A 16315-nucleotide genomic window follows, 5' to 3' on the forward strand; every position below is an offset into this window, starting at 1 on the left:
ATGTGCATGAATTATCTGGGGGGAATCCTGTTAAAATGAAGATTCTGATTCAGTAGGTCTAGACGAGACCCAAGATTCTGTATTTTAATAAGTTCCCAGGTTATTCTGGTGATTGTGAATGGTGCTTACACCTTTAGATTTCAGGCTCTAAAACTATGCTGCCTGATATGGTAGCCCTAGCCACATGGAGGGATTGAGCACATGACACACGGGATTTCAAAGACTAAGTGTGGAAGAAAGAATATAAAATATCTCATTAATAAGTTTAAATATTGATTATATGTTGCACGGATAATATTTTGAATACATTGGGTTAAATAAAACATAGTATCACATTTAATTTCATCTGTTTCTTTTTACATTGTTAATCGAAGCTACTAGAAAATCTAAAATTATATATGTGGTCACATTATATTTTTATTGGACAATGTGGCTGTAGACACTCCTCTGGTACTCTTAAATACGAATATATGAAGGTAGTGTTATCTATTGAGAATCTATTGAGAATTCTTTGAGCATGAATCTCAAATTCATGCTGCTAAAGTTGCACCAGTTTAGGGATAGCTGAAAAAAACTGTAATTATACATCACAAAAATATCCTTAGAAAGATTTTCTTTCTCATGGAAGTGTATACACTATAAATACAACTTCTATTACTCAAAATATTGAGATTTTTGTCAACATTTCAGATTTCTGTGTGTATATGTGATTCATAATGTAGGCCTCCTCCTACATGGATGAATATGCATATAAGCATTAGATTAGTCATCTGTAATTAACTTCTTGACAAATATGGATAACGGGTGAGAAAAAATGCTATTATATCCAAAGTGTAACGTAATTGTTCCATAGTTCTTGATATTATGTTCTATTTTTTTCAGTCTTTTTTCTGTTTGCATTTCAGTTTTAGAAGTTTCTATTGACATATCATCAAACTCACTGATTTTTTTCTTGGCTGTGTCCAGTCTACTGATGAGCCCATCAAAGGCATTATTTATTTATATTACAGTGTTTTTGATTTCTAGTATTTTTAAATTTTTTCTTAGAATGTCCATCTCTGTTTATATTACTCAAGTGTTCTTGAATGTGGTCTACTTTTTCCATTGGAGTCCTTTCATGTTAATCATAGTTATTAAACCCTCGATTTTCCTTATGGGTAGGTGTGGGAACAGCAGTGGCTCCAGAGTTGCTAAAGAGAGGGTCATCTGATCAGAAGAGAATGGGTAGAGACTTATTTTAAAATTGTATTAGCATTGCAAGCCCATTGGTTTTTACTTGTATTGGAGCTGGATGAAATAGTGGGTAAAATAAGACATAAAATATGAATAGGAGGCAGCTAGGCAGGAAGGGGGAAGAGTATTTGCTAAGTACATGTTTTGATTATCTATTACCATATAACAAACCTCACTTCCCCAATATTCCGTGGTACAAAACAACACTCTTCTATTTACAGTTATGGATTCTATGGATCAGGAATTGGGGCAGGGCATTATAGGGAGAATGTTTTATTTTTCTAAAATGTCTGGGTTTTCATCAGGAAAGACTCAACTGGCTTAAGAACTGGTGGCTAGAATCATCTGGTAGATTCTTGCCTTACATATCTGTGATGACTCAATGGCTGGGCTCAGCAGGACTGTTGAATAGAGATCTTACAAATGGCTTCTTCATGTGGCTTGTACTTCCCAGAGAAAAGTGACTGGGGTTCCAAGAGAGAACATCCAAGAGAGAGTATCCCAAGAAAGAGCATTCAGAGAGTGATCATTTCACAAATTTAAGGAAGAAACTGCAAGGCTTCCTCTGATCTACCCTTGGAAGTCACATAGCATTACTTCATCTACTTCTATGATTGGAAGAAAGTCACTAAAGACAGCCCATATTCAAGGTGGGAATTAGATTCCATCCCTCAATGGGGTAGTGGCAAGGTCATATATCAGAAGAATGTGTAGGATGGAAGATGTTGTAGCCATCTTTGGAAAATTCAGCCCATCACATCATACTAACAGAGTGTGGTGTGTTTGGGTAACAGAAAGTTAATTCTGACTGGAGCATAATGTCACCCTGAAAGACTTTATTTTACACTTACTTTTCCAGGGGCTATATTCTAGGGAACGACATTCCTTTGATTCTATAATAGGCAACCTGGTATATTAGAGAGTTCATGGGCTGTGGAATTAAAAAAAAAAAAAACCCTGGGTTAACTTACTTTATTTTCTGTATTCATTGCACAACGATTTATTGTTCCTTCAAATGTTGTTTTTATCATATTTATGCAGAGGATAACAACCAGCTTATGGGTTGCATTCAATCCTTGGCTTGACTGGAGCCCATTATCCTTTAGTAAAAAAACCTAGTGGAGAGAGGTACATTTGTGTCTACAGTTAGAGAAAAGGTAAAAGTGTTTTTGAAAATCTTTGGTAACAATGGAGTAAAAAGCCCAAAGTTGATGATAGTGATCTAGGCAAGGCTGGGCCTCTTTAGGTATTCGTCTTACTTGGTGTGTTCCTCTTACTTTTCTCTTGGTGTGTGTTTCTTCACATCTTTTTATGTCAGTTATATGTAAATGGTTGTGTTTGAGTCTTTACAAAGGTTTCTATGTATTTCTATGAGTCATTTTGTGGGTGTGTCCCTCATATGCTCTGTGGCAGATTGAATTTTCTAAGATGACCAAAAAATATCTCCCATCCTACACACTTAACTATAATGTAATGTTTGCGTTTCTTCCACGGAGAGATGAGGTTTATGGTCCCTTTTTTCAAAACTTAATGGACTTGTTACTATGGTAAAAGTGATATTATATGACTTTTTAAGCTACATTATTAAAGGTGATATGCCCATCTGGCCTTCTTGGGGCATTTGCTCTTGGGAGCCAGTCACAATGCTGTGAAGAATCCCAGCTCATGTGGAGAGGTCATGGGTAAGTCTTCCAGATGATAGCCAGCATCAACAACCAGACATGTGAGTGAGCAAGCCTTCAGATGATTCCAGCCCCCAGCTACTGAGTCGTCATCCTACTTTGAACTTTCCCAAGCAGCAGTGAATAGAGGAGAGATGAGTTGTCCTTGCTGAGCCCTTCCCAAACTGCAAATTCATGAGTAAAATAAATGATTGCAGTTGATCTGTACCACTACATTTTGGCATGATTTGTTGTGCAGAAATAGATAACATACATTTTCTGATTCTCTCTGTATGCCTTTCTCTATCTTGATCCCTGTATTTTATTGTCTAACTATTTTCCATCTATATCTCTGATCCTTTTTTCTTCTTCCTGCCCTTCTTTAGTTCTCTAATTTCTCTTATAATTTCTTGCCTTTTATTTCTTAACCTGCTGTAATATAGAAGAGAGACAGAATTTTATATTTGGATAGTATTTCGTGCTCCCTTTTGTTAATTTTTAAAGCACAGGAGTGGAATATGTAATCTTCATTTCATTCTAAAACACAATAAAAATAAAGTTACTGTTTCTAATGAAAGCTTTTATTTTTTTGCCTTCTGAGTGTCCATGGCCCTCACAGGAATATTCTCTATCCTGCCTCTGGTGCTTCAGAACGGATGAATGTGTGGATAATGATTTCCTGGTGAATATAGTTTTCATTTTTATAACTTTATTTTTCAGCCCTTGAAAAATGGTATTAATATACTATGGTGGTGTTGTATTTCTTAAAAATATGTTGCTGAACTCTTCCTTTCTAATTCTGATAGACTAAAAAACCTGCCCTTTGGAAAGTGAAGGAGATAAATATTTTCTTTCAATGGTTCTGGAGGTAAGTAAGTTCTCCTAGCCCTAGGATAAAGGCTGAAGGATACAACTTCAGAGAGCTTGTAAAAAGGCAGCCTCTGACCTGAAATCTGGAGGGCTAAGTTGAGAATATTTTGAGTCCTTCCCATGTGTGATGTTTTGGAATTTCTTATTTTCATGTCTTTATATTATCATCAGTTTTGCAAAAACTATTCAAATGCAAAACTCAAATATGTCACCACATTCATTGTACTCCTTTATATGAAAAATCAATTACTTTCTACCTGATTCTTTACTTTTAATTCTATACCATGCAACCATGTACCTTTTTATAATGATCCATCCTCTAGAGTAGAAGCCAGTATCACTGCTGAATGGTCTCCATGACCTGGACACATCCCAGTCATTCATCACATTTGTGAATCCTACTTCCTAAATATCTTTCCCTCCTACTTTTGTTGGAGGTATCATGGTGTAGTAATGAAAATAACAAGGCTTTTGGGACCAGTTAGCCTTGTGCTTAGTCTTGGGTCTAACACTGTGACCTGGGGTGAGCTTGACCTGGGGTGAAATTGATTCTCAATTTCTATATCTATAAATTGGGGATTCATAGTGTCTTTGTGATGAATGAGATAAGAGTGTCAAAGTATTTAGAACATAATGAATCCTTGATAAATGTTGGTTTCCCTCTTCAGATCCTCATTCTCTGTCTCCAAGGCTATTTCATTAAACCCTTATCAGGATTGCTGCTTTGTTAATTTCTTTTGTTCATAATTAAGAGCTGACTTCTCATTATGGCTTTCAAGATCCTTTACATTTTGGCAACTGCTTTGGTTCTCCATTGTGGTATAATAAGCAAATCCAAAACTTAGTGGCTTTAAATAACAACCTTTTAATTATTTCTCACAATTCTGTGGGTTGGATGATTCTACTGGTTTCTCCTGGGATCTCTCAAGTCATATGGCAACTGGGGCTGGAATAACCAATATGACTGAACTCATGTATTTGGCATCTTGGCTTGGATGGTTACACTCAGCAGAGACCCTAGGACTTTAGGGTCTCTCCTTACTCAACCTCTCTATGTGGTATCTTCAGCAGGTTAACAAAACTCCTTATGTAGTATTTTAGGGCTGCCAAAAGTGTAAAACACAAGAATCTAGGTCTTCTTAAAGCTGAAACCCTGAGCTGCACAGGTCACTTCCATAGCATTTTACTGGCTACAAAGGAATAATTAAGCTAGCCTAGATTCACTGTGGGAGAGGACTACACAAAAGATGGGTTATGGGGAGGCAGGACTGACTGGAGGCCATCTTGGGAGACCAGTTACCAAGTGACACATTCCTTTTATAGTTTCATCTTCCACATTTCTTTTCAGTGTATTCTTCACTCCAAGTATACAAAACCAAGGATTCTGTGTGTGTGTGTGTGTGTGTGTGTGTGTGTGTGTATGTGTGTGCGTGTGTGTTACAAGGTGGGGTGGGAGGAATAAGTTGTAGGGGTACCGTGCTTTGCACATCCCATTGTCTGAAATGCTAATTCTCTCCTTATATAGATATAAAACTTCTCCTCATACTTTTTGACAGTGTATTAGTCCGTTTTCATGCTGCTGATACATACCTGAGACTGGGCAATTTATAAAAGAAAGAGGTTTTATGGACTTACAGTTCCATGTGGCTGGGGAAGCCTCATAATCATGGCAGAAGGAGGAGCAAGTCACGTCTTACATGGATGGCAACAGGCAAAAAGAGAGCTTGTGCAGGGAAATTCCCTCTTATAGAACCATCAGATCTCATGACACTTATTCACTATCACAAGAACAGCAAGGGAAAGACCTGCCCCTATGATTCAGTTACCTCCCACCAGGTCCCTTCCACAACATGTAGAATTCAAGATGAGATTTGAGTGAGAACACAGCCAAGCCATATCAGACAGCTAAAATGTTTACCTCATTTGTGAGGCCCTCCTTAACTCCCACAAAGACTCATTCCTTCTACTTGTCTGGATATATTTTATATTAGCACATAGCCCTTATCAGTCTCTATATTGTTCGAATCTTTCTCTCAGACTTTATCTGAGCATCTCAAAGGCATGACTGACTTTTTTATTGTCCTATATTCAGTGTCTTAGTCTGGGTTCTCCCCATAGCAAACACAGAGGCAAGACTTTGAATGCAAGTCTGTTATTTAGAAAGGGGCTCCAAGAAGCTCTATGAGGAACTGGGAACTGAGACAAGGAAGGGAAGGAAGACAATGCAAAATGTGTTAATAAGCATGTTACTGCTGTGGGCAACTGGGGTTCACTTCTCCTGGGGACTTCTGGGAAACTATAATTCTGGGAAACTAGAACTTTTCTCAGACTTGTTCTACCAAAGGGTGAGGAAGCTGGAATGTTTACCTACCAACTCCCATCCTTCATTTATTGAAGGGATTGAGGGCTGCTCCCTGGAGCATTAGTTCCTGGCATTTGGGCCTGCCCTGTACTCCAGTGTAGCCTGAAAAAAACCTTAAGGTGGAAAGTCAAGTGGTTTCTGAAGAAAGCCAATATTGTGTAAGGAAGGATGTGACAAGAACAAAGGAGGGGGTGGATGGGGACACTTAAAGCATCTGTAACAACCAGCGTCCACAGTTTTTTTTTTTTTGAGACAGAGCCTTACTCTGTCATCCAGGCTGGAGTGCAGTGGCACGGTCTCGGCTGAGTGCAACCTCTGCCTCTCAGGCTCAAACGATCCTCCCACCTCAGCCTCCCAAGTAGCTGGGATCACAGATGCATGCCACCACACCCAGCTTATATATATATATATATATTTGTATTTTTGGTAGAGATGGAGTGTCACCGCGTTGCCTAGGCTGGTCTCAAACTCCTGAGCTCAAGCAATCTGCACACCTCTGCCGCCCCAAATGCCTGGATTACAGACATAAGCCACCATGCCCTGCCAATATTTAATCAATAAATGTTGGTTTAATGACACCAATGAATGAGTGAAGCTTGTAGATATTTTGTTTTGTTTTTGTATTTGTGGATAAGGCACAAATAATAAAAAATAGAAATGCCTTTTTTGAAATTAAAAAAAAAAAATTCATTAGAATGTATGTCTTTACGAATCAGAATTTATGATACCCAGGCCAGGTGCGGTGGCTCATGCCTGTAATCCCAGCGCTTTGGGAGGCTAAGGCGGGTGGGTCACTTGAAGCCAGGAGTTCGAGACCAGCCTGGCCAACATAGTGACACCCCATCTCTATTAAAAATACAAAAATACAAAAAAAAAAAAATAGCTGGGTGTGGTGGCGCGCATACCTGTAATCCCAGCTACTCAGGAGGCTGAGGCACAAGAATTGTTTGAACCTAGGAGGCAGAGGTTGCAGTGAGCTGAGATCGCACACTCCAGCCTGGGTGACAGAGTGAGACTGTCTCAAGGAAAAAAAAAAAAAGAATTTGTGGTATCTACTAATATATTTAATAGTCTTTTATTATTGTCCTCTTCTGAATACTTTCATCGTTCCTGGTAAAAATATCCCATACATTACGAGAACATTATGCAGTATTTAACTGCAATGCTTTGCTTTTGAACATACTGTGTACAAAATAGTGTCAGGCCTCTGAGCTGAAGCTCAGCCATTGTAACCCCTGTGACCTGCACGTATGTGTCCAGATGGCCTGCAGGAACCAAGAAATCTGGGGCAGCCAAAAACCACAAAGAAGTAAAACAGCCAGTTCCTGCCTTAACTAATTAACCAACATTACACCATTCTACTATTGTGGCTTGATCCTGCCATACCTTAGCTGATCACTGACTTTGTGACATCCTTCTTCTGGACAATGAGTCTTATGATCTCCCCACCATGCACCTTGTGACCTCCTCCTCTGCCAACAATAGATAACCGGCTTTTACTGTAATTTTCCATTACCTACCCAACTCCTATAAAGCAACCCCTTCCCCATCTCCCTTCGCTGACTCTCTCTTTGGACTCAGCCCACTTGCACCCAAGTGAAATAAACAGCCTTGTTGCTCACACAAAGCCTGTCGGTGGTCTCTTCATAAGGACGCGCTTGACAAATGGGATCCATCTAACCTACAGGAAGAGGTTTCAGGAATTTGGGCAAGTTGCATTGGATGGGGAACTGTATGAAGATTTTGGCACAGTTTGCATTAATACATTTCCTGATGCATCATTGTTTATGTTAGTTGTAAATTATTCTTTCATTTATAAATTTAGTTCTGTCATTGAGAGCCTTCTGCAAAGATTCTATTATGTTTAATTTTACTTTATTTAGAATAATTTGCTTCAGATCAGTTGTCCAGAACTGGCAAAATTACTTTAAAATTTAAAACAAAAATTCAAAAGTTAATTCAGATACAGTGGAACCCTCAGAAAACAGTGATGCTGAGAAATGAGCATATTTATTAATGTTCAGACAAGTATGTCTCTCTGGACTTTTTAACATAGTTGTGATGTGACTTGACATGAATTAATTTGTGCAGTAATGAGGCATCTTTAAAAGAAGTGAGGCTCTCAAACCTGGGTGAATATTAGAATTACCTAGATGCTTGTCATAAATATAGATTTCTGGAACCTATCCTTCTGAAATATATATTTAATATGCAAACCAGATCAGTCTGAAGATCTTCCAGGTTTGAGAAATGCTATCTAAAAGGCATGCCTGAATGACATTTAATCTGCCTAGATTATTAGCTCCTTCTGCTACAAGTAGGCCATGTTTTATATTGATTTGGTTTTCCCTGTAGCATCAGTACAATGTTGAGTAGATAGTGAACCATCAGTAAATACCTGTTAACAACTGTTTTAAGGCCCACCTATTTGCACTTGACTCGATTAGTGGGGAAGTGGTGTTTCAGAAAAGGGGAGACACTGGATAAATATACAAAGTTTCTATTGTTGTCTTGCGGGATTTGCAATTTGGCATCTCAGTGCGATGTTGAATCAGTTCCTTCGCTATTCAACAGAATTATTTAAATCATTTAGTCAAGGGTAATGAAAGCAAGCTACCTTATATTAAGTATGTTCCATTGACAGATACTTTCTGTAGGTTATCTCATTTAATTCTCACAACAATCCTATGAGGAGGTACTTATCCTCATTCTGTAAATAAGGATACAGTTTAGGGAAGGATAAGTAACTTGCTTAAAGTTATATAGCAAGTAAGTGATACAGCTGGGATTAGAGTCCAAGTTTATCCAGTCCCAACATTCATGCTTTTTTCAGTTTGCAAAAAGACTCCTTTCAAGGCATCTTCCAAGCAAAAGTCATATACAAAACATGCTCAATTAGTGGTATGGGAAAGAGGGGGATCAAAGTTAGGTTCTTCGTTAGCCAGATTTGATTCTGAGCTACAAGGAGAAATATATACTGAATTTACGAAAAAAACCAACAACTGGGTTTTTAAAAAATGATTAGGATAACTGTAGTTGAGAGGAGGAGTGAGAGTTTTCGGTGGCTACAATAAATAGAATTCTATGTTCAAGAGGGATTTAGAAAGGTCTTAAGAGGGAGTACTGCAAGAGTTGACACAAGAAGAGGTCAAGATATATATGGGGATTTCATTTCTATTGCGGGTCAAGGTGAGAATATTTTCAAGTAGTATCAAAGGGAACATGAAAAGTAGTCTCAGTGATAAAAGAAATGTGAGAATTGCCAGGCCTGGTCCATTCCAAGACTGCTGGCTTAGGAGCCTCTAGGGATAAAAGGAATTAGGACCGGTTACGCTTAAATTCCATCCTGCAAATTGTCCTGAAACAGAGAAGGCTGTCAAAGTCAGGCAGGTCATCCGCTAAGAGACCAATGTACGTGCCAAGGGGTGTGCTTGAGTCATATATTATCACAGCCGGAGTCACATCCTTAGTTGCTGTTCATAGTGAGAAATCTCAGTGTAAAGTTAGCAAAGAACCAAGTGAATTCTTGCTCAAAAGGGTGGGCAGAATGTCTAGAAGCTTTAAAGAATGTCAAAGGCATATTCCACTTCATATTCCTCTTACTATTTATAATGACTATCACTTACATTTTATAGCAACATTGGTCACTTTTTTCCTCTCTCACCTCCTTCCCGCCCCATGATTTTTTTTTCTTTTTCTCTTATGTAAGAGAAAAATCCATGTCTAATGACAAATTTTCCTCTAAAGGCTCAAAAGAGTATGTGATCTGTTTTATAAATGAATTAAATCACTTTCACCACAATAATATGATTTCTAAGGGGAACTTTCAGGTACCTAAAAGTGATATTTTGAGTTATTTTTGGATCAGGCTTTTGGACATGATAAAAATTGGCCTTTCATGATTACCTCAGCAGATCCATGCTACTCTTCAGGGGAAACTGAAAATTCCAGCTCGATACCGACGATGACAAGTTCATTGGCATCTTACTTGAACAAATGTAGGTTAAATTTGGAAAGGATACACTCTAGTAATAAAACTGTCAGAAGACCAGCTTTTGATGGTCTAAAGCTTCCACAGTTGGTGAAATATTTGCAAGGGTACTGGAAATACATGACAATTAATTTTCTTAAGGAAAGAATTTAAGTCACATCTTTCCTTAATGCAGACATAGACTGCCACTTCAGGAGGGGACATATTAGGACCTATTGGGTACATGACGTTTTCTGCTTATTCCTAGCTTGTATAAACACATCTTGTAAATTATTTTACAAGATGAATGACACAAGCTGGGCTTGTGTCAAGCAACAGAAGTCAAAACATATGACAGATCAATATACCATTATCTTGCCTGACTTTATTAGAGGTCAAAGATTACAGATCACTAGAAATGAAAGGGACCTAGAGATTACTGCATTATGAGGAAGCCTGGTAGTGGTTAAGGGTCGCAGCTTTGGAACCAGACTACTTCAGTTCCTATCCTGGTTCTACCACTTACTACCTGTGTCACCTCATTCAAATTATTTAACCACCTTGTGCCTGAGTTTTCTTCTCTGTAAAATGGTAAGAGGAATAACAGTCCTCATCTCACTGAGTGTCATGAAGGTTATATGAGTTAATATCTGTAAAGCACTCAGAATGGTGCCTTATGTGTAATAAGGCCATATATGTCTTTTCTATTATCATTACCTCGAGACCTCAGTTTACATTGAAGAATCTGAGACTTCTGAATGACTGTAGGTAAGGCCACAGAGTGTGGGCCAGAAGTCAGCTCTGCTCATTCCAAACTCAGGGCTTTTTGCTCTGTCATGATGCCTTGCTATGGAAATAAACAATTTCAGTAAGTCCCAAGGAATTGGAATTTCATTGAATGCAGTATTTTTTAGGGTAAAACCCAAAAATAATCAGTGATACTTATGACTATTGTCAAGAAGTATATATTAATTCTTCGGCCTTAGGCATTGTTGCAAATATATTGGTGCCCCTGTATTTCACTGCTCACTGGATCAGTGCTTGCTATCAGCATCCTTCTGTGGGCACTTGTGACTTTCTGCTCATGGGTTTTTTTTTTTTTTTTTCCAGAGGGGGGGCTTTGTGTGCACAAAGCAGAAATATTCAGGAGTTAATGCTCCCTTTGGGACAGTCCCCCCGCAACCAATGATGGAAGGGATTTGAAGAGTAAACACCCCGTCTTCTTGTCCCTCATATGATACAACACTGAGGATTATTCTATGCACTCTTTCAGAAGTCCCCAGCAGGATCAAGCTTCAAGAGCTCATGGCAGACACTTGCTTACTGATAACACGCCTTGGATTGGCAGCTGCTTCTTTTAGTTTCACTGCCCTTCTCTTCTACTGGTGTTTCCTGGGATCACCTCTCGAGTAAACTACATACACTCAAATCCTCATCTCAGGGTCTGCTTGACCTCAGTGAATGATGATTAGAACTAAGCAAAAGATCTAGGTACTCTCTGATTTGGGGATAGACATACCCAAATTATTGTTTAGTATTCTGGAAGACGCAAAAAATAAGCCAGCTGTGAGTCTCCTTAGAAAAAATGGACATGTTTTTAGGGTACCTTTTTTCCATACATAACAATCTGGGCCTACTTAGAAATATAAAGTTCTCTGAAACTTTTAAACCCTGAAGGAAACTGGAAATGTTTGAACAAATAAAAATACTTACATAGCTTATATAATTTTTAACACCCTTCACAGATCTAAAGTCACTTTGTTAATTTAGGAACATAAAAATGCATTATGTATAACTTGGTTGGCTCCTAAAAGTATCATGTTTGATATCTTGAGAGATGTGAAGGCCTGAAAAATTTGAGGGGCAAAAAGAATATTGTGTAAAGGAATCTTGAAATGCCATGATTAAATAAAATTCCAAGATTATTCTATAAGCTGGTCAGTTATAGTCTGTTGGTCTAAGTGAGAGCATTCCTCCTGCCCTGGAATTGCTATAAGTAGGAGTTTAATTTTCCGGGAAATTTGGGGACTATATCTGTGGGGTTGAGTCACCAGAGTTCTGGGGTTTGGCAAATGCCCTGCAATTTTGATTTGGGGTGCTTGGGGACTGAGTTGTCCAATAGTGATGCCCAAAGAGTGAGCCCTTGACATTCCCTATGCATCTCAGCACACTTTCTGGCACCCCTAGCATTCATAAATATGAATACAATGTTGAGTAAAGAAAAGACAACCATGTTGAGATGCAGGTGCTGAGTAGTCTGTTAGACCCAGACGCGAGCTAAAGGACTTGGGTCCTCACACCACAGATGGAAGTATACAACTATATTCCTTTGCAAAACCTAGGATGAAATCAGCTAACAAATGATACTCCCCTGGCCACAGGGATTAGTTTACATGTGATCTTTTTAGCTCAGTGGTCAAAGTTTTTGTGGAGTGGTTGAAGGTAGCTTTCTGTCAGATGTAAACAAAGAAACATGTGACTTTCATTGTTACTGGAAATCACCCTTTGACTCAGCCTGAAAAAGAGGACAGGCAGACCTGAAACAGTTGCCTTAAAGTTAGGAGAGAAGTAGAGCCACAGGCATGATCAAACTGTATCTGAAACTGACACTATCTATGGTCTTCTCAGTTACACAAGCCACCAAATTCTCCTTAGTGTTTTAGCCTGTTTAGGTAAGAATTTATTTCTCTTACCAGAAGGCATCCTTATGGATCCATTTAGATATTATAGGAATGTGAATACTAGAATTTATTCTTTAAAAATGATTTAATATAAATTTTGCTTTAACTATAATCTAGCTCAATAAACTGTGCTCTCAGGCTCCATTTTATAGATTTGTCTAGAGTTGATGTTAAGTATGGCTGAGAATTCTGAGCACCATTAGGAATTGAGCAGAGGATAAAATCCAGGGGTCTTCCTTTTTACAACAAATAAGTGTTAGTCTCGCTCTGTCACCCAAGATGGAGTGCAGTGGCGCGATCTTGGCTCACCGCCAGCTCCGCCTCACAGGTTCACACCATTCTCCTGCCCCGGTCTCCCAAGTAGCTGGGATTACAGGCACCCGCCACCACGCCCGGCTAATTTTTTGTATTTTTAGTAGAGACGGGGTTTCACCGTGTTAGCCAGGATGGTCTTGATCTCCTGACCTCGTAATCCGTCCACCTCGGCCTCCCAAAGTCCTGGGATTACAGGCGTGAGCCACCGCGTTTGGCCTATTGTGTATTTTTAATGTATGCAGCATGATGTTATGAGATATAGATAGTCAAATGATTACTATAGTAAAGCAAATTAACATACCCATCATCTCACGTCTACCCATTATTTTTGTCTGTGTGAGGCAAGACTGCTACAATCTACTCAGCAAAAATTCTGATTATAATACACTATCAGTAGCTATAGTCCTCATGTTACAGGGGCCTTCTTAAAGTGGAGGTTCAGTATAAGTACCACAGAAGAGGATGTGGTCTTGCAATCACATTTCACAAAACTAATTGGCCACATTCCAATTTGAATAAACAAATTAGAATAAACAATTCCACCTGGCTTAGATACCTATTTTATTTGGGCAACTGGCTGTTCTCTTGGCATGTAGCAGTGAGCATTCAACAGCTGGTGCTCCCTCACCCATGGGGCCTTTCTTTTCAGAAGATAATTATTTCAGAGACTGACAAAGAACTGAGATCTGAGCTGGGATCATTAAGTGCCAAGAATGTACCACAGTCTTAGCGTATCACTATTTTAAATAACGATGGGAGTTTATAAAATGAAAGTATTTTCTCTTCAAGATACACTGTATGCATTTTTCCCTAAAACTGAGGAACACAATATTAAAAGACTTCCCCTTTAAATACTGAGAAAGTACTTACATTTATTGAGTCTGACCCTGTGCTCATGATGGAGAATTTTCTCTTGGTGAGATATCAACAATTCATAGGATACAAAAGAAAGTGAAATGTGGTTTGGCCATATGCACTTTTTTTTTTTAACTTATGGAGTGTTTTTCATTTTCTCAGGCTCTCTGCCTGGAACACTCACCACACCCCAAAGCACACATGGCAAACTTGTACACATCTCATCTTATCGTTCTTCCTCCAGGAAATCTTTAACCACTATCACCCACCCACCCAGTAAAGGTTACGTACATAGCATTCAGTACTAGATCATCATAGCATTTACCGTACTCTTTGGTAAGTGCCTCTTTACTTGTCTTTATCCCCAACTGTGTCAGACAGACTTTAATGCACCCCCCCCGATCCCCATCTCCCGGTGTTGACACTCCTATATATTTTTTTCTTCTTGATCTTGGGATCTGTGACTTGGTTCCTACTGATGGAATATGAAAAACATGATGGGATGTCACTCCAATGACTGGGTTGCATAATGTAAAACACTGTCTTAATACTAGACTCACTCTAGGGACTCTCCTTGCTGGTTTTGAAGAACCCAGATGCCATGACTCCTAAAGCTGCAAGAAAATGAATCCTGGGCCGGGCGCAGCGGCTCACGCCTGTAATCCCAGCACTTCAGGAGGCTGAGGCGGGCAGATCACGAGGTCAGGAGATCAAGACCATCCTGGCTAACACGGTGAAACCCCATCTCTACTAAAAAAATAAAAATAAAAATAAATACAAAAAATTAGCCAGGCGTGGTGGCGGGTGCCTGGAGTCCCAGCTACTCGGAAGGCTGAGGCAGGAGAATGGCGTGAACCCAGGAGGCAGAGCTTGCAGCAGTGAGCAAGATTGCGCCACTGCACTCCAGCCTGCGCGATGAAGCTAGACTCCGTCTCAAAAAAGAAAAAAAAAAAAAAGAAAAGAAAATGAATTCTGCCAATGGCCTGAGTGAGCTTGGATGTGGACTCTCAGTTGAGCCTACAGATGAGAATTCAGCTCTGGCTGACAGCTTGATTGCAGCCTTGTGAGACATTAAGGAAAAGACCAAGTTAAATTGTGCCTGCACTCCTGACCCACAGAAACTGTGAGATAGCAAATGAATCTTGTTTTAAGCCACTGAGTTTGTGGTAATTTGTTCTGCAGAATAGAAAACTAACACACCAATTAATGAACAAAGTCATTAAGAATAGGGAAAATATCTGGGTTTTTTGAGGTCATGACCTCCAAGGCCTAGCACAGTGACTGGTACATTGTTGGTAAATATCTGTTGAATATATTATAAAAATTTGTTTAATATATAAATATATGTTAAAAATAATTATTGGGTTGGGCACAGTGGCTCACACCTGTAATTGTAGCACTTTGCGAGGCTGAGGCAGGAGGACTTCTTGAGCTCAGGAGTTTCAGACCAGCCTGGGAAACATGGTGAGACCTCATCTCTACTAAAAATACAAAAAATTAGCCAGGCATGTTGGCCCACATGTGTAGTCCCAGCTACTCAGGAGGCTGAGGTGGGAGAATCACTTGACTCTGGGAAATGGAGGCTGTGGTGGGAGGATCGCTTGACTCTGGGAAATGGAGGCTGCAGTGAGCTATCATCATGCCACTGCACTCCAGCCTGTGTGAACAAGACCCTGTTTCAAAAAACAGAAAAATGTACATAAATAAATATATATATATATATATAATAATTTTTGTGTGCCAAAATAAAGTCTGTTCTTCGCATTAGAGAGTAGGAGTCTCTTCTGGGTGGGTTTGCCTCTGTGCTTTGGCATTAGACACTTCTCATTACTTTAGAGCTCACTTGATTTTTCTTCTTGCCAGCTCAGCTTCTGGGGCTTCTGGACATGTCATCCTATGATCTAGGACAATTTTAATTTCAATTTTTAACTTAATTTGCCCCTCTCCCTTCACTCCCTAGCACCTCAAATATCAAAGGAAGATATCTTAGAATAGGATATAGGATAGAGAACAGAATATTTCTCTTTGGGTGAAAAGAGATGGAGAAATAACTTCAGCAAAAGATGCTGATCAGCTACATTGGTGTGGTGAGGGTAAGTCTGTAATTGTTAAGTGACATCCTAAAAGTGCTGGATGCCTAAAAGTATTGGATGCCTTTATCTGGTACTATGCTTATTACCTGGGTAACAAATGGGGATGTGGAAGTTTGGGATGAGGAGAGGAAAAATAAAGCATATTCTGAAGACCAATACTACTTCTCCATGACCCTTTCTATCTGCAGATTTGCTGGCCTTCTAGTGATTCCAATTTCCTGTGGACAGATCTCTACCATGAATTTTCACATCATACATATTATTTATATGTCATT

Source organism: Pan troglodytes, chromosome X, assembly GCF_028858775.2.
Source record: "Pan troglodytes isolate AG18354 chromosome X, NHGRI_mPanTro3-v2.0_pri, whole genome shotgun sequence".
Classification (NCBI taxonomy): Eukaryota; Metazoa; Chordata; class Mammalia; order Primates; family Hominidae; genus Pan; species Pan troglodytes.